Consider the following 18962-nt stretch of genomic DNA (forward strand, 5'->3'; position numbering starts at 1 on the left):
AAGGATAGCTACTCCCTCAACCCCATGCATAGTATATTAGATTCTACATACCGTCTGTAGGCAGGTGGAGACTTTACATACATTAATTTTGTTGAGTTACAAGAGTAGAAATCCCTTCTCAAACAATTTAAGAAAGAAAAATATAATGATAAAACGATGAAGGCCGTGATGTTCAAGATCGCAAGACGTATCTTAATCAACATATCCCATGTCCTTGCTCTCAATGTAAGTTGGCAATTAGACGAAAACGTCAATCGTCTATGGAACACATACAATGCTTTAGCAAGTTTCAATCAGAGATCACAGATAAGGCAATCTCAGATTTTGAGCAAATGGTAAGAAAAGTGTATATCAATCATGTATTGTATTCGCAAACTAATTAAATATCATATAAAAAACATTGGATGTGGCCGTAAAATTTATTACAAGAAGTTGATGTCTCATCCCAATGAGAAGTGTACCCTTTGTGGCCAGTTAGAAGAGTTCGTGGGTGTGTGATGGATGGAGTGCTTGAACCAATCCACCACTTGGAAGGTAGTACCCAATCTATACCGTCAATACTAGAGGAGACAAGTAGCCTTCCATAATTTTCTAAAATCTAATGGGTACCAAGTATCTCATCTAAAGACACTGCTTGTACTCCTAAGTGTGCAAGCAAAATACGAGTGGAGCAATGCGAGTATGACCGAGTTGTTCAAGTATCTTCTATGTACGCTATCCTAATGTTGTGAGGACACAATGTGAAAAAGTATGAAATGCATCATCATCCAACTTCTTTATTGATTTAGAGAGTCAATGTGATCTGAGCCATTAGTACTAGTGTGAGTTGCATGGATTATCTGAAAATACTAGATTTTTGGATAATTTTAGTCTACTTTTTATATTATTTATTGTAAAAATCTAAAAATTTTAAAAAATCTTCTAGATTAGGATGGCATGCAAAAAGCTATTTGCTTTTTCAGCCAATTATGGGATTTTCACAAAGGGGACAGATTGACAAAATTGTGCACGTCGCGATCACTGTAAACAAGCTGCAAACTACAGATTGAACTGAAAGAAGAAGGAGTGATCTGGGAGATTCGTGATCAAGTGTCTTGAAGTTTTACCCCCCTTTCGAAGCCATCAGATTTGGGTTTTGAGCAACAGAGAATGAGCTGTAATTTTGATGCATATTTTGTCCTACGAAGAAGCTCCAGGAGATCTAATGCCTGGAGATTGCTTCTGAGTAGTGCGAAGATTCCACGTTCTTTCAATACATATTGATTCAATTCATTGTGCTTTGTCTTTGTAGTGTTTACCACTTGGGTACTTTGGTATTCTCTATCTTCTCTTCCATCTCCTATCTCTACTTCCTTCTACTTCTAATCCCCAGTGGATTCGATCTTTCGACAAAAACCCCTCCGACAACGCATCGTTGATTTTTTTTTGGCACCATCATAAAAAACAATTGTGATATTTCAAGGTGTTTTATGATTTTTTTTCAAGTTACTAAATTATTATATATTACCACTTGCAAATACCATGTTTGAGTCTCGTGATGATACGCGACATGTTTTACGAAAGCTTGGCATAGACTACAACAACATCCATGCATGTGTCAACAATTGCATACTGTTTCGAGGAGAATACTAGACTATGGAGATATGTCCAAAGTGTGGTGCTCATAGGTATTGATAGGACTTGCAAGGGAAAAACATCCCTCAAAAATTTCTTAGGCACTTTTCGCTTATCCCCCGTATACATCACATATTTCATACGTCTGGCATGGCGAGATTGACAACATGGTATGCAAAGAATAGATCCACAAATGGAGTCCAACGAATATCAGTGGATTCATGCACATGGAGCCACATTAACTCTACCTTTTCATGCTTTGCCCAAGAGCCAAGGAATCTTCGGCTTGATCTTGCTATGGATGGAAAGAACCCATTCGATTTGCGCTCAACTTCTTACAGTGTGTGGCATGTAGTCCTTGTTAACTGCAACATCCCTCCATGGCTTTCTATGAAGAAAGCTCGTTCTTGGCTGGTACAAAGTAAATAATATAGACGTGTATCTTTGTCCATTAGTCGATGAGCTTAAGAATTTTTCGGAGGAGGGGGTCGTCATGGAAGATATGAGCAAGAGTGATGGTCGATGGTCCACCAATATTTGAGCCATTCTCATGTGGACTATGCATGACTTTCCAGGGTTCGGGGAGTGCTCAGGTAAGTAGGCTTTCGTTCTTATTGGTACTATCTATCATAGCTCATTCAAGTTTGTATTCATTGGATAGAGGGGTTGGGACAAGTTTGATTACCTTAGGTTATCATGCATGTCCATTGTGTGGGCCATAGTTAGACTCTCGAAGGTCATGAACCATGAAGAAGATGGTATATCAAGGACACACCGATTTCTTACCGGAGGGTCATGAACTGAGGTAATAGTTTCTTGGACGACCTCCAGTACAAATGAATGCCCAAAGCTGGTACAAATGAAAAATAGCCCACACGGAGTCACATCCAAAACAAAATGTGACGGTTCTCAATTTTCTACAAGTTGTCGTATTGGACCCACTTACAAATCAACCACTTGTTGGATCCCATGCATATTTTCAAGAATGTGGGCAGCTTACTATGGGACCACATCATAGGAAAGAGAGACACTGTAGGGGCACGAATGGATTTGAAGGAGGTAGGCAAGATGGAGGCTCTTTAGCCGTAGTCGAGTGCTGATAGTCACTTGTAGCTACCTCACGCTCCTTGGTTTTTTTCCACTAAAGAAGAGTCCCTTGTGTAGTAAATTATCAAGTCTATCCGCACTCCCACGAGTATGATGCGTCCTCTCAAGTTCACATTTTCTAAAGACGATCAATTATCAGAGCTAAAATCCCATGATTGGCATAAGATATGTCAAGTTTGTATTATGAATGGATTGTAATTGGCCTGCATATTTTGCTATTTGGAGTATAGTCGTTGTTCATAATGCTTCTTCATTTGTACTACCGACCGCGATTGTAGGATGCCTTACTCCAGAAATACACAATGCAATTTATAAGGTGTCAAATTTAGTGCAATGGATCTCATCCTCTATTGAATTTGCAAGGTGAGTAGTGGAGATGGTTTGTCTCTTTGAGAAGTACTTGCCTACCAGCATGCTCACGATACAAACCCACCTTCTGGTGCATCTTGTAGATGAAGTGGAGACTGTTGGATATGTTCATATGTGAGGGATTTTCTTCTTGGAGTGCTTCATGAAAACCTTGAAAGGCTTTGTGCGACAACGAGCTCGGCAAGAAGGTAGCATGGTTGAAGGTTGGTTGGTGTCTGAAGCATTAGTGCATATTTCACATTGGTGATTACCAATGGTGGATTCAGACAACAGTACGCTATGGTTGTTGAAGAATGATGATACAGTAATGGTGTCGAAGGGTTTTTGAAAGCAAAGTCACGTCCACAGAGGACCTTGACGAATTTCAAGATAGAAGATCAATCATGTGAATAAGCAAGACGAGAAAATGATGCCAAGTAACAATTGTATTACTACCAAGATGTTTACAAAATACAAGATGAATTCCAATCTGATCAGTCCACTGGTTTTAGGCCACCCAATTTAATTCTGCAACATTTGTAGATCCTTCTACTATAGTGATCATATGGATCTTTGAAGCTCCTTCTTACATGTCAACATGAGAAGAAAAACGCAGGCTTACTAACACAAGTTGGTTTGTTTTGCCATTTTGTGTTTCTTTAACGGCTGAGAACTCCAGGATTCAGTCAGAGCTGCCCAATGCTGACCGCCATAGCTATAGCAATTCAGAGAAAACATGATGCACTATGATTTATATATAAACTTGATGAGCAGGGTAGGCCGCAGCACCAGTATACCAATAAATTACAAATGCAAAAATCCACTGTAAAGAAAACATAAGGACTGTTGAAATACCCAGCCATGAGTGCAAACTGTAGAAATCATCAATTCCTTTTGCACCATGATACTTAAAGGCTGCCCAAATGCCAACTATAGCTAGCACAAAAGCCAATGCTTGGATAGTAAGATGAACTGATTTCTTATAACTCTTTGTACCCGAAACACCCTTGAACACCAGAATTGCTTCACTTGTGAGGACAATGAATCCCACTAGCAAGAAAACTGGATGCACGTTGAAGACAAGATCATTACTGTCTACTAGATGTGTGTTGTATGCGATTAGCGGGAGGCCACCTCTAAATCAAAGGACCCATGCAAGATAACCGGAGAGGAAAAGATTAATTACTCAAGTTTACTCATAATTTTGAGGTCAAGGAAAAAAAACCCAATCATGGAAGCCCCTTGCAAAATGAATGTCTTCCATAGCTACTGACCAAGCTTGGCTTTGGCCTTCTGCCATAACCAATCTAGCGCATTGTCTGCATCACCCTGTGCTCTAACAAAGCCACTGAGGGAAAATTTTGTGAATTTCACTGTGTAAACACCATTCTCATTGAGGTGACCAACATTCAGGTGCACTGACGCATGGTCCTTGGCGGTGATCAGCCTGTTCGTTGAGAAGCATTTCCACAGGATGTACAGGTTGACATTCTGGCCCTCCTTGTTCTGCCTAATGATTGATTAACAAAAGTGCCCTTATGCTCCTCCCCTCTTCTTCATGGATTGCACTTGCAAAATGTCAGCTTCTTAAGTTCATCTTCTTCGTTTTACTCCTAGCATTTCATTGCAGAATACAGCCATCAAAGGCTCAGCAAGTAGAGCTGTACTAGCTATAGAGAGTGTCTTCAGAGAGGTTCCAAGAGGAAATGAGGGAAGAGATGGCATCAACTTGCTGTTTTAAGGCCAAAAGAACATTATCAATGGCAAGGAGGCAACTATCGCAGGTGTCCTCTTCGTTATCTTGAGTATGGACGTCTCCTGCACAGTCACTTTTGGCATCGTCTTCCTTGCCTTCAATCATCTTTTTCCTCCTAAATTCAATCACCCCCCATCTCTGCTAATTGATCGCCCCTATAGTCGGGCAGGTCCTTCTGGAAATAGCGGTATGTCCCAATTCTTCTTGCTTTTTCCGAAGTGCCTTCAAAGAATCTGTGAATTGTTCCCAGAAGTTTGCAAATAGAGGGTGATCAACTGCCTTGAGTCGCTCCTTTGTGGCTGCGTCAACCCTTACATAAAGCTGAGTGACTGGATCCAGGCTCTCAATTCGATCAGGAAACTGTGTATTTGTCACAAGGAAGGTTGAGATCCTATGCTTATGCAACTCCCCTATTAGTTTATTGATCTCTGGGTACATTATTGGTTCTCCCACTAATGAAAGAGCACAATGTTTAGGATTTAATTCTTCCGTCAATCGATCTTCTTTGACTCCTAGTACACCTTTCATTTGTTTTATCATCTTGATGTGTTGATCTAGTGCAGCCTCAACAATTTCACTTGGATCATCCATTTTCCATTTCCAAGTTTTTCCTACAGGGTTGGTATGATGTCTCCAACAAAAGATACATTTATTTGCACAAGCCAAACTTGGTGTTGTCTCCATGCACATGTGGCTTCCAATACCATAAAATGAATGTTTGTAGCATCCTCCTCGCCCTCTTAGTTGTGACTTTGTCCAACGGCACATATTTTATAGCCCATTCTCCTTCTAAATTGTTTGTAACAAATATCAAATTTACTCCCAAACAGCACTTGTCTCTTCTATGAAATTGAACATGAACCAACTAAAGGCAAAACGTTCAGGCAGAGCAAAGCACAACATCTAAGTATGCACAAAGTAACAAATGTCATATACACAAACTTTTTGGTGGATTCCACACCTCAGATACGCAGCAATACGACAATAGAAGATGTGGTGGTTGGAAATGGAGTGAAAAAACGAATGGATGCTACAAATGGAGGAGAAAGTGAATCGTTTTTGTATGTTATACCATGCCTCCATGGAGATGTGGCTCACTAGATACGAGCAAGCTAGGAAGGATCAGGAAGAAGTGCGATCTGAATTTCAACATAGTACATGCCATCGACCGATTTGATATCCCAAGGGCATGGAGAAGATGTCGCCATTTATGTCAGCGCGATGGTTGCATGGAGCTTTGAGCGCAGTGTCTCACGAAGGAGCGAAAGTCTCAACTGAGGAGTGGGAATTCTCGAGGGGATATAGTCCAAAGGTGATGAACTATTTAGGGTTTTTTTAATCTAGATTTTATATGTAACAATTAATTGATTTTTTCAATGTATGATACAAAATATACAATGTAGCGTGGTCACGCAGATGACATTTCTATGTGGAGCTTATCGACAAAATGCACTCCACAACAGATTGTGGTATTATGGCAAAGTTCGAGCAAGAGAGTCGATGACGAGCAACAAATCCAAACATCGTTATAAATTAGATGGAGTATTTTGGGAACTTGCAAAGTATTATCATGGTGGATTACTGTGGCTTCTCCATGATCCTATTTGATATGCAGTGGTTCAAAGTGGTACTTGAAGGAGATGGGACAATAGTTCGATGAGGTTCATTTGGATTTCTCGAAATAGATTCTAAAAAAAAATGGATGGATTTGTGCTACACGTTTGTATTGCCGGCCCATTTTGAATAGGTACATGAACTCATGTTTTTTTTAATTTATTAGGACATGGTACATGTCACAAAATTTAGATCTCTCTTGTATGTGATTTTGAACATGTAATTTTCTATCCAAACCCCTAACAACCTCGATGGTTGTATGTTGTACCTTCAGCTCCCCGAAGTGCGAGAGTATATGATCAAAGCAATGTTCCCAATGTAGATGAGGACAATATGCAAATAGAGGAGTCGATATTGCAAGGGGTAGAGGCCATTGAAAGCTTGGAGCATGTAGAGGAGCTAGAATCGAGTAGCAATGATGGAAATACAAGAGTCCAAGAATTCTTTGAGAAGGAGGTCGACTCATCCTTTTATGATGACATGTCTATTGAGCTTCGAGTGTATACAAAGTTATGTCAGGAGATTGACATGGGACCATAGGGTACTTCATACTTGGAGTATCCATCTACTCAATTTGTTGACAAATCACTTATAAGGATACATAAGATATGTGTTTTAAGTAAGATCATTTTTTGAAGATTTATATTACCGTGCTTTGCTTGATTTATATTGATTATGCTAACATCAATTTTTGTCTATGCAAGTAACTTTTGTGGATATTTGGATCCGCACGATGAGTTGAGGGATGAAAGACGAGGAGCTATAAGAGATCTTCACATGTATGTATCCAAATCAGATGGCTCGATTTAGAGATAGGCTGACCAGGAGCTGTCTTGGACACCATCATGCCGTTCTATTAGATCTACTTCGATGCGCTCTAATGCTTCAGTTTCCAGTAGAGAAGGTCGATGCTCCACAAACTTGGGCCGGACAGAGGGAGTGGTTCTGGTGGATGCTGTGGAGATGTAGATGCAGTGAGCCCACGGTCGGCTCAGGATACATGTGCTACTCTGCTCACTCTTGTGCAGGTTTGAGAGAGCATGGCTTAGCTAATTGTTGTAGAGGTACCGACGCAGGGTCTCCTCTCATCGTACTGCGTCACCTATGGGATTTGTCACACCTGTGGGGGACATCTGATCCAATCACTCTAGCTTTTGCTCAGTCGTCTGTAGATGGTACCCCTATGGGTGCTATTCTGAGAGATACTACCCCAATCGGTACACCAGATGTACAGGGATCTCCAGGATATCCCTAGGAGCGTGGTCAAAGGTGGGAGAGGACACATCTTAGGTATACCCTAGAGGGGTATGGATACCTTGTAGATGATAGCACATGAGCCATCATCATGAATGATGAGGGGAGGAGGATAATGGCTCGTATGAGAGAGTTAGGCCAATAAGCTTTTTAGCACAATGTCTTGGATCATTGGAAGAATATACCGGAGGGGAGCAAGGACTACATAGTAGCATCCTTGCATGAGGAGTTTTTGGTACCCACCGTAGTAGATAGGTTTTTCACATGCTGGATGATGGACTGCATGCATGCATACATGTCACACAGACGATCAAACGCACACAAGGCACTTAAGAGTGGGGCCTCAAAGCATGAGTGGCTAGACGAAAATGACTAGCACCAACTCAAGGAAGAGACTACAAATTCTCCAGGATTTTTGAGACAATAGCGCGAGGCTGTGAGGGCACGACTGGAGACAGGAGTGGTCCATCATCTTAGGAGTGGCGGCCATAGGACTTATCTGGAGAACTTTGTAAGTTTTTCTTTTGTTTTACTTGCTTATTTTTTTGCAATATCCATTGTACTGACAATTGTTTCTCTAAGAATTGTATTTTGTTTTCTTTGTAGCAGTCCATTTCAAATCGCGATCCCATCGGCCTAGAGACTCGATATGTAGAGAGCCACGGTCTCACTGCATCGATCAACTAATTGTATGGACATGGTGGCCGAGTAAGTCATTCATCTTTCTTGTCCATAGTTACTAATTTTAATTAAAATGCATTATTGTATGGTGGACCGATGTGTAGTTGTTTCTTTTGCAGAGTCTGTTCGATGCTCCTTTGCGGCAGTGGGACGAGCTTTCGGATGGCGAGGATCTATAGCTCGCCCTTGGATCCGTGGAGCACACATCCTCTTCTTTTTTGGTCATGTGATTTATGTAGGCATTTTGTATACACTATCTTATTATCATCCCTTGTATCTTGCCATGATTGTTCTATCGCTTTCATTATGCGATCTTATATTTATTTTATGTATCAATCTTATGGATTCAAGTACACTTTTCTTTCATGGAGATGAGCATTGTACACTTTACTGTAACTCTTTTGTATGGCCCAAATAAAGTACATATTGCTATTTGTGGCAAGACAGCTTGTTGCCCTGCCACCAAAAAAAAAAATTCATGTATGCGTCGCTATTAGCATCTCAAAGCGTCACTATATGCGTCGCTATCAACGTTGTATATGTGACGCAAATAGCGACGCATATAGCAACTATAATAGCGACTGTTCTATGGCATCACTAATACCAACATTTTTTGCAACAACGAGGGCAAATGTTTTTATGAACATTTTTGTCGCTTTGAAAGTCTGTATGAGGCCTCTATCTTGTAGTGATTATGGGGTGTTATTACAACGCTTGAATGTGATAAGTATTTTATTAGTGTACTTGTGATGGTTAAAATGGATTGTTTTTCTTTCCTTAGAATTCTTTCAAGTTTGATACTCTAGGTTTTGCCATGTTAAGGTGGATTGTCTATATCAAGTCTCTAGATCTTGAGTTTTAGCATATTGTCGGAAAAATATTTTGCATGATTTGAAGATGAGAATACAATGATGGATGTCAATGAAGAGGGTGAATTCACAACAAAAAGTACATGTATAACTACTAAAAACGAACTAATGACTTCTCTATGTATAGATTTAGCACTCTAAATATAAGGATAGCAAATTAATATAGAAAGTAAAACAGAAGGACTAATGGGTATAGTAGTTGTAATGATGAGTGTAAAAAGCATGGCCAATAGAGAAAAGACACTGTAGGTGTTATGTTTTAGCATTGGAAATTTTTTTGGAGGATTTATATGAGGGAGAGTAGATAAAAATAGGTAGTACTACATTAACAAGGAAAAATAGATGGGCAAATGAAGACTTCAAGAGAATCAAGAGAAAAGCACATGGCTATTTTTTGAAGGACATCTTTCTTTGGAGATACCCAAAGAGAAAGAAAGGTTCTCCATTGATAGGACCACTCAATTGTAGTTTATGCAAGAATTCTATGCAAGAAAAGTTCTCCATTGTGAGTGTTCTACGAGATAGGACTACTTAGTGTTGTAGTTTATGCAAGATTTCTATGTGCATCTTGATGCTTCTCATAGAGGTGTATGAGTTACTTTTGAAAAGATTAAAAAGAGATACTAATGGAAAGCTTTATATAAGGATGATTCACACCTTGTTTAAGCTTGCAAACTTGTGAGATGTATTCATTGGTGAGAATAGATATGGTTTATAGGCTACCTATCCCTTATCAATGCATTATAAATGGGTTATTGAAGTTGTGACCATGCCTATAGGACTACAATAAATTCGGTATATTGTGCTTTCTCATGAGGACCTTATTAATCAAGTTGAAGGAAGAGTATTGAGGACCAACGCTAGAAATGTTGTTTGCACATTTTTGCTAGGTGAAGTGTTTTTTTGCTATGGATTTGTGAGTAAGATTACTATAAATATAGGAGAACTTGGTGACAATGAGGCTAGGGAGTTCTTCTCTAGACTAGTGATCAATCTTGCACTGACATCAGCTTAAAATCTTTAAGGCAATGGAAAATGTGAGAGCAGGTATCCTTCAATTGTCAAGGCATGTAGAGGTAGAGTTAGAGCATGGCCACAATTTTTTTAGTTTGCATTATGGATTGATTGTACCACATATATGCTACTAGATGGAGTGTCTTGCTATCCAAGGATGGGATGACTAGAGAAGAATTGTTAGCTCTAAAGCTCTATCAATTTGAAAGAAGGCTAGAAGACATAGAGATTGCAATAAAAAATTTGAGGATAACTGCTTCAAAATAAAGAGAAGTTTGATAAACAACAAAGACTTAGACTAGGAGCTATAGAGAACAGAGACTGGGTACTTATGTATGATAGTAGGTTGGATGATCAACATAGTACCATCAAGAAGGATTTTAAGATATGGTTTGGTCCAGACATTGTTAAGAAGGTGTACAGAAATCATACGTGTGCTATTTGTGAGTTGGATTGTAAAAATTTGGAGATTCTAGTTGCATGAAAGAGGATAAAACTGTCTAAGAGAAGAGATTTGGGCACATATGAAAATGATGGATAGGACATAGAGCTTACTGATAAGAATATAGAAAATAAGAAAGAGAAAAATCAAGAAGATGATGAAGATGAAGGCTCTAAAATATTTAAGACTAAGAATTTTGGCACATGCCAAAGGAGGAACAAGTTTAGAGTGGCTATAGTAGGAGTGTTGTAAGTACTTATATATAGGTTGCAAAGTAGGTTGTTACACCTCACACTTTTGGACAACTTTAATTTTTAAATATGATGTTGATTGGGTAGCCTTTGATTATGTGCAAAACATCAAACATGTAATTTCACAGTCAAGGAAGATCCTTACCAACATTGATAGAAAAACAAGTAAGTGTGTGCGAGATACATGCTTTGGAAGGTTGATGTTTGTGGTAGACTGTGCACAGGAAACAAGACAACATGGTGTGCAAAGTTTTTTAGGGTTAGTAGATTACAAAATTTGACTTTGTTGTCTTCAAGGAACTTATAGTTTGAAATAGGGACTATAGGCTTCCTTAGAAAGCTTGGTGATTAGAGTTACAATCAGAAAGTTATAAGCAATTTTACATAGGGCTAAGTTGATTGAAAAGTTTTGGAGAGCAAGGAGTAACTAGTCATGGTAGGTGAAAATCATTCACCCCAAGATTTAGTAGGGTGGCACATGCCAAAAATGTGCAGGTTTAGAGGGGTTATATGTTGTGTGGTATCATGTCTAACGGATGAAATAGGAAAAGAGACCACCTTTATGATGAGTTCACTTATACCCCTACTGTTGTACAAATTCAGGGAGAACATGGCCACCATCTGGTGGGATAATGAAAAAAATTACAATATAGTTATTCTTCTCTTATCTCCAAAATCTCCAACGCATCTTTCATGAATAAGTATTCAACCCTCTCCAAGGTGACAACATAGAGAGAAGCAAGGGGTAGCTCATTGCTCAGCATCTCAGCAATGACAAGGCAGGGAGATGGGAGTACAATAGCTAAGCTATGTGCTGCCTCCTCACTTAGATCGGGATTGATTTCGACAGGCTCACTCTCAAAATACTGTAACTATAGCTAAGATGGTGCGTCGATATCTTCCTCACTATCCTCTTGCACATCAATGCACAAAACATAGATGGCAAAGGCTACATCATGCTAGATGAGATCCATTGTGATGTGGTCTTTGGATGAGGTGGGTAGATCTCTAGCATAGAGTTGTTGCCCCATGTGCACCAGAGCTGGGATTATTACCTTTGCATGGCTTGATTTGGCATGTAGGCTATACAAAAAATCTATTGGAATCCACTTGAGCAAAGTTTGGGATGGTGAAGGAAAAGGGAGGTATCTAATGTTTTTTATTCGTGAGGAGAAGCAATTTTTAGTACGGTGACATGAAGAGAGAGCAAAGTTTGAAGAGGGGAAGTTTTAGGAGGTCTTTCATGGATTCAGCTATAGAAAATCCCTACTATAATACATGATAAGCATGTCAAATACCGCATTCCATAGCTTTGGTAATCAAAGATCTCCTAATCTCAGTGTCTTCTCTTACCTATAGCTATCCAGTGAGACATGGTATGGAAAAATTTGAATATTTCTTGATTTATTGTTGAAGGTCGATGCAACATTTTACTTTTGGATGACATAAGTATCTTCTAAAAACTATAGAAATCAAGTTGATAAACACATTTTATTGAAAGGTATTGATTTATTCATTTAATATTGTTTTAGACCTAAAAGTTTTTCAAAAACCAAATTCTTATAGAATTAATTTTATAGAATATAATTATATAAAAATAAAAATTCTTTTCAAAATTTACATTTCAAAAAATTAATTGTATAAAACATGTGTGTGTGTGTGTGTGTGTGTGTGTGTGTGTGTGTGTGTGTGTGTGTGTGTGTGTGTGTGTGTGTGTGTTAGATAGAATCATTAATAGAGATTAAAAATAAAAATTTGCCAAAATTTTATAAAATCTCAAATCCTTAAAAAATGAGCTAAAATTTTAAAAATTTAAATTTCATGAGATATTTTAACATACCCAAATCTCACGGAAACAAAAGTAATTAAATACAAATGAAGTTTTGAAAATGAAATGCTCTTGGAGTTCTCATATCATTGTCGTACTTATGCTTTTGTTTATAGCCATGATCATCATGATCAACACTATAGAAGTGAGTATGGCTCACATTGTCAATGGTTTGGAAAACATGATATAAAAACTCTTTGATGAAACATCTTAGATAGAAACACAAGGCTTACTTGAAATGGACCTTGTTGGATATACATTGCACTTAACATGTCATGCCAAACTTGAATATGGAAGCTCATTATTGATTAAATGCAGTGTAAGTGAGTAAACTTCAAGGTTGTGGATCATATACAAAGTGTGAACCAATAAATGATTGAAAGGAAGGGAGAGAAGCGGTTGTGAGTTTCCTAGTTTTGTGAAGAAGGGGATAAAGGCATAGAGAACATGCATACTCTAGATGGATACTTTGTGGCTACGAAGGGTTGCAGAACAAGGTTGTTATATAGTAGGTCTACATTGTGAGAAAAGAGCAGTGCATTAATGTACTTCATCAACAGGAGGAGAAGGACTGATCAGAGGACACTCTCTTCATTGTTGTTTATCAAGAGGCTATTACAACTTGAAAAATACCTCATTCTTAATGAAAGGGATTGATCATAGAGAAGAATAAAGCATGAATCTAAGTGTTGCTTTGAACTGTATAGAAAGGTTGTGGATTGTTTTGAATCAGAAAAATTCCCTATTTTCCTGAAGTAGTAGAGGCGACTTTTGCATTGATTTAAAGAGTTGTCCTTAGTCTAGAACACATCTAAACTTCTTGAATTTAAAATATATAGGAGTGATCTTCTTCAATTGAAACATAGAGGGCTATCCATAGCTAGGACATGGATGATTTCCTTCAATTGAAATATATGGGGCTATTCATGATTAAAAGAAGTGTATTATTGTTCTAAATCAATGTCTACAAGCTACTCTTAATTGAAAATAGTGTAAGGATTATCTATTTTTCAAATTCCACAAGTTGTCTATAAACCTTCTATGCTAAAATTTTCATACTAGAATCATACTCCATGGATTATCCACTACAATAAATTAAATCTCTCTTCTTATCTCTTTTTTTGCAAACTCTCATAACAATGGACTAAGTGTGTGTCTTTAGCTATATTGGCACATAATTTCTCTTAACAACTTTTCAATGAACCCAATGTGCAAAGGCCAAGGTGAAATTTTAGTAGCATGGGAGATGCTTTAGATATAGATATTGAATGATGGGTAGTTTTGAAGCAAACTATACATATATATGGAATGCATAAACATGAGAAAGTTGCAAGAGATGTGCTTTAGTCAACTATGCATGCACTGTCCCACTTTGATGAGCAAGATATATCTAAATACCCAAGAATTTATGTAGAGAAAATGGAATTGGATTGAAGTTCCCGCATATTAGATGAGTCAGTACTTTCTATCGACTATTGTAGTCCCAGAGATTAGGTCACATGCAAGAGATATTGTAGTAGATCATGAGTCTACCTATGATGATTTTAAGAAAGTTCTCAAGGATAAATATTTCTTGAAATATGCAAAATGGGTGACTAAAATAATGTTCTTAGAGTGGTTTGTTAAGCCCAACAAGGGTTATGCAAGATTTGCACCTGAAGTTGCAAGGTTCAAAGAAAAAGAAAGATATTCAAGATCATCTAGATAGAGGGCTCAAAATCATATATATAAAGCTACTTTGAGCATTTCTTTAAAGATGAAAAGATCCATTTGTGAGAAACTATGACATTGCTTGTGGTACTAATTTTGGGAAACGTAGTATAAGGAATTTAGTGGAAGATGCAATATACATTTGCTTCTGATAAAGGTGTAACTTATGGTCTACAAATTGAAAATATCACAAAATAGGATGCAAAAGAGAAGACATGGTTGGCAAGAAGAATAAGTTGTACTAGTCTTATGCAATATAAACAATTTCTAAGAAAGGAAAGATTACTAAGTAAAAGAAATTTTAGCCTCCTTCTCATGCTTCCTTGCACCTTGCATGCTGTGTACTTCTTGCAGTTAACAATTTGCATTCAAAAAATGACTAGCTAGAATGGTCTTGTGGATTTTCAGTCCATATAAGCTTACATCAGTAAAATTCAAAATGCTAAAGTTATTGTTCAAAAGAAGCATAAAGGTCATTGATGTAGATGAAGGAAATTCAAAAAGGGTAATGAAAGGAATTGAGATGTCCAATTTTGAATAGCATATATCACATGAAAACTGTCCGTATGATCTGTCCATGCATAATGTATGAAAGGAGAAGAAACATGACCAAAGAAAAGGAAAAGCAAAGAATCTAGCTTATAAATTGCAATTTGATATTGAAACGGTCACATATTTTAGAAAAGTATTGGAATAAAGGATTTTGAATAACAAGATGAAGTTTACTATGGGCGAAATTCGTGGGATTACTAAATGATGATTTCATAAACAAATCATAGACATTAAGAGAAAGTATCAAATTGTGGGACAATCAATCAATGCCACTTTGCAAAGAGAAGAAGAACAACTTCCATATGATATGTAAGGTATACAAAAATCACAAAATCATGAGATGTATAAGCAAGAAGAGGAATATGTTAAAAATGCAATAATTTGCATCCAAACTTCTTGAGGGGTAAGATAGGTCCAATTCAATGAAGAAAAAGTGGATGGAGTTACCTAAGAGCTACTAATCAAGAAATCATTAGGATAGAGCTAATATAGACATTCTAGTCAAAGTGGGTGATCTTGAGAAGCCACGCATTGCATTGGTAGATCACATTAGGAGAAATATGGACTCTCTTTTTTACCCCTTAAGGGGTTTCTCTCACCTCTCTCTCTCTCTAAAAAGAGATTCCAAAATAATATTAGAATAAGAGATCTCGTATTTGTATTTGTTGGGGGTAAAGGCGCCTATCAGCTCCCAACCTCAATGTCAGGCCAAAGCATCAAAATGACATCCAAAAAATGGCTCAAATGCCCTCCAAATAGGCCAATGATGAGTGCTCCATGAGCAACAAAGCATTCAGCTGTAAAACGTGGAGGTCAAAGTCTGAAAATGGGCACCATATTCAGCGTGTTGAGGCCTGGAGTGCTGCTGCCAATCACGTGTAGTTATGATGGTTGGGGGGCTCCAAAATAAGCCCCAATAGGCCACACACAAGGGCTTGATGAAGATCAAGTGGCTACAGCTTCAACACGTGAGGAGGGGAGGGCTGAATAGGTGCGCTGAAATCAGCGTGAGTTGCTGGAAAATGGCTGCTGATCAACGTGGCTGAATGTTGAGTGTGGGGGGGCTCAATGATGGCCCAAGGTAGGCACATACCAAGCCATGAAGGCCCAATGCAAAGGGGAGGGAAGATATGAGCTATGGAGCTCAAGAAGAGTGGCTGCCCTTTGTTCCTGCCCTGTTTCAAACTGAGAATACAGTCAAATGCCTGCAAATGCTGAAGCAATACCTCAAGGGCTTGATGAAGATCAAGAATCTTTATGATAAGAAAAGTCCGGCGAGTCAGATGTACTGGTTGAAGTAGCTTATGGATCTGCGCATGAAGGATAATGCAACTATGTCTGCTCACTTGAGCCAGTTCCATGCTATACTAAAGAACCTAACTTCGCAGGATATCACCTTTGGAGAGGAAGTAACTCCTCTTTTCTTGCTTGGGACTCTGAATGAGTCATGGATGTATTCCGCACTGCCCTATGTGCCTCTAGTGCTACTCTGAAACTGAATGATGTTGAAAGTGCTCTTCTGCAGGAAGAGGTTAATCGCAAAAACTTGGATGCCTCTCGTGTTTCACATGCTTTGACAGTTAGAGGCAGGAATGACAGGAATGATCGTGGTAATAACCGTGGCCGTGACTCGCAAAAGGGTCGGTCTAAATCTCGTGGAAAGTCGCGTAGTAAGTCGCGTGGCGCAACGCTAATGTCACTTGTCATCATTGTGGGGAAAAGGGCCATATCAGACCACAGTGTCATGAGTTGCGCAATGAGAAGCGCAAGGATAAGGGCAAAGAGAAAGTGCAGGAGAAGTCCTCTGATCGCAGCATAGTACCTGCGAAGTCCAGCGTCAAGATTGAAGAAATTAATGTCATGCAGACCGAGGATTCCGATGGTAGTGATGAGTTCATACTTGCAGCTAGTTCTTCTGATGCTTCACACTTGACTGAGACACCTAATATGTATGCACAATGCTGGTTATTGGATTCAAGTGCGTCCTTCCATGTGATGCCTTACTATGAGTGGTTTCACTCTTACCGTACAGTATCTGGATCAGTCAGACTTGGAGATGACAGGTCTCTTGATATTGTGGGCTGTGGAGATATTCAATTGCAGTTTTCCACAGGCAGTTCCTTTTTGCTCAGGGATGTATGTCATGTACCTGTGCTTACGCGCAGTCTTATGTCTGCAAGACAGTTGGATGATGCAGGGTTTCATGTCTGTTTTGGGGATTCTGCCTGGAAGATTACCAAAGGCAGACTTGTGCTTGCTAGAGGCGCCAAGGCTGGCAGCCTCTATCCTCTTGTTGTATCTGGGTCCTCAGTTGTCCATGTTTTGGCAGTGGGTTCTATCCCACATGTATCACTTTGGCATGCTCGTTTAGGGCACATGTCTTTGAAGGATGAAAATGTTATCTGGTTTGCAGTATCTTCCGCCTTTGGATTATGCATGTTTTGACTCGTGTGATCATTTTCTTTATGGTAAGCAGAATAGGTCTGCGCATAAGAAATCGGGTAGGCCACACATGAGTGAGCCCTTGGCATTGGTGCATTCCGATGTTTATGGGCCTATGCGTTGCATGTCTATGGGTGGCACGAAGTACTTCGTTACCTTCATTGATGATTTTTCTAGGAAAGTGTGGGCTTATTCCATAAAGCAGAAGTCCGATGTCTTGGCAGTTTTTCAGAGATGGCTTGCTCTTGTTGAGAACCAGACTGGGTATAGGCTGAAATGCCTTAGGACAGATAATGGGGGAGAATATGTCTCGCATGCTTTTGAGCAGTTTTGTGATGACAGGGGTATTAAGCGTCAGTTGACCGCCCCTTACACCCCACCCCAGAATGGTTTGGCTGAGCGCATGAATAGTACTATTCAGGAGCGTGTGCGCTCTATGCTTAGCCATGCAGGCCTACCCCAGAGTTTTTGGGCTGAGGCAGTTAGTATAGCAGTGCATGTCATAAACCGATCGCCTTCCAGTGGATTGGATTTCCAGGTTGCAAAGGAAGTTTGGGCTGGTAAGCCACTCTCTTATGCGCATCTCCGTGTCTTTGGATATGAGGCATTCTGCCATGTGCCCAAGGACAAGAGGAGTAAATTGGATCCAAAGAGCATTAAATGCATATTCCTTGGCTATGGTGAGTCAGGAGAGATGGGCTATTGCCTATGGGATCTGCAGGCGCAGAAAATAGTACGCAGCCATGATGTCATCTTCCATGAAGACAAGATGCACAGGCAGCCTGAAAAGGTGGTTGAGATCCGCAGAGTGATCTTTCAGGAGGAGCCTAGAGCTCCAGCACAGCCAGTAGTACAGCCTGTAGCAGTTCCTCCACAGGGCCAAGGTGTTGGACAGGCAGTTAGACAGGCAGCAGAGCCTGCGGTGAGATGGTCTGCTAGAGACAGACGTCCACCTAACAGATTTCAGCCCTCTATGCATTATGTTTTGGTTACAGATGCAGGAGAGCCTTTCACTTATGATGAGGCTATGCGTAGGGGTGACAGTCACTCCTGGGAGAGGGCTATGCAGTCTGAGATAGACTCCCTGCATAAGAATGAGACTTGGGATTTGGTTGCCTTGCCTAAGGGCAAGAAGGCTTTGCCATGCAAGTGGGTGTATAAGCTGAAAAGTACCCCTAGACACCCCAAGCCGACATACAAGGCTAGATTGGTAGCAAAGGATTTTAAGCAGGAACATGGTGTGGACTTTGATGAGGTCTTCTCTCCTCTGGTTAAGATGACCACCCTGCGCTTAGTCTTGGCTTTGGTTGCACAGCTTGACTTAGATCTATATCAGATGGATGTCAAGACGGCTTTTCTACATGGGGACTTGCATGATGAGATCTATATGGATCAGCCTAAGGGCTTTGCAGAACCTGCCAGGGAGCACCTAGTGTGCAAGTTGAAGAAGAGCTTGTATGGCTTGAAGCAGGCACCTAGG

General features: G+C 39.5%; 1 pseudogene; it reads right to left on the reverse strand.

The window, feature by feature from the left end:
* Nucleotides 1-4966: 4966 nt before the first annotated feature.
* Nucleotides 4967-5416, reverse strand: LOC148017906 (S-adenosyl-L-methionine-dependent tRNA 4-demethylwyosine synthase pseudogene; annotated as a pseudogene).
* Nucleotides 5417-18962: the final 13546 nt, after the last annotated feature.

Source organism: Lygodium microphyllum, chromosome 21 (assembly GCF_053477565.2).
Source record: "Lygodium microphyllum isolate KBCC chromosome 21, Lygodium_microphyllum_v1.1.10, whole genome shotgun sequence".
NCBI classification, from domain to species: domain Eukaryota; kingdom Viridiplantae; phylum Streptophyta; class Polypodiopsida; order Schizaeales; family Lygodiaceae; genus Lygodium; species Lygodium microphyllum.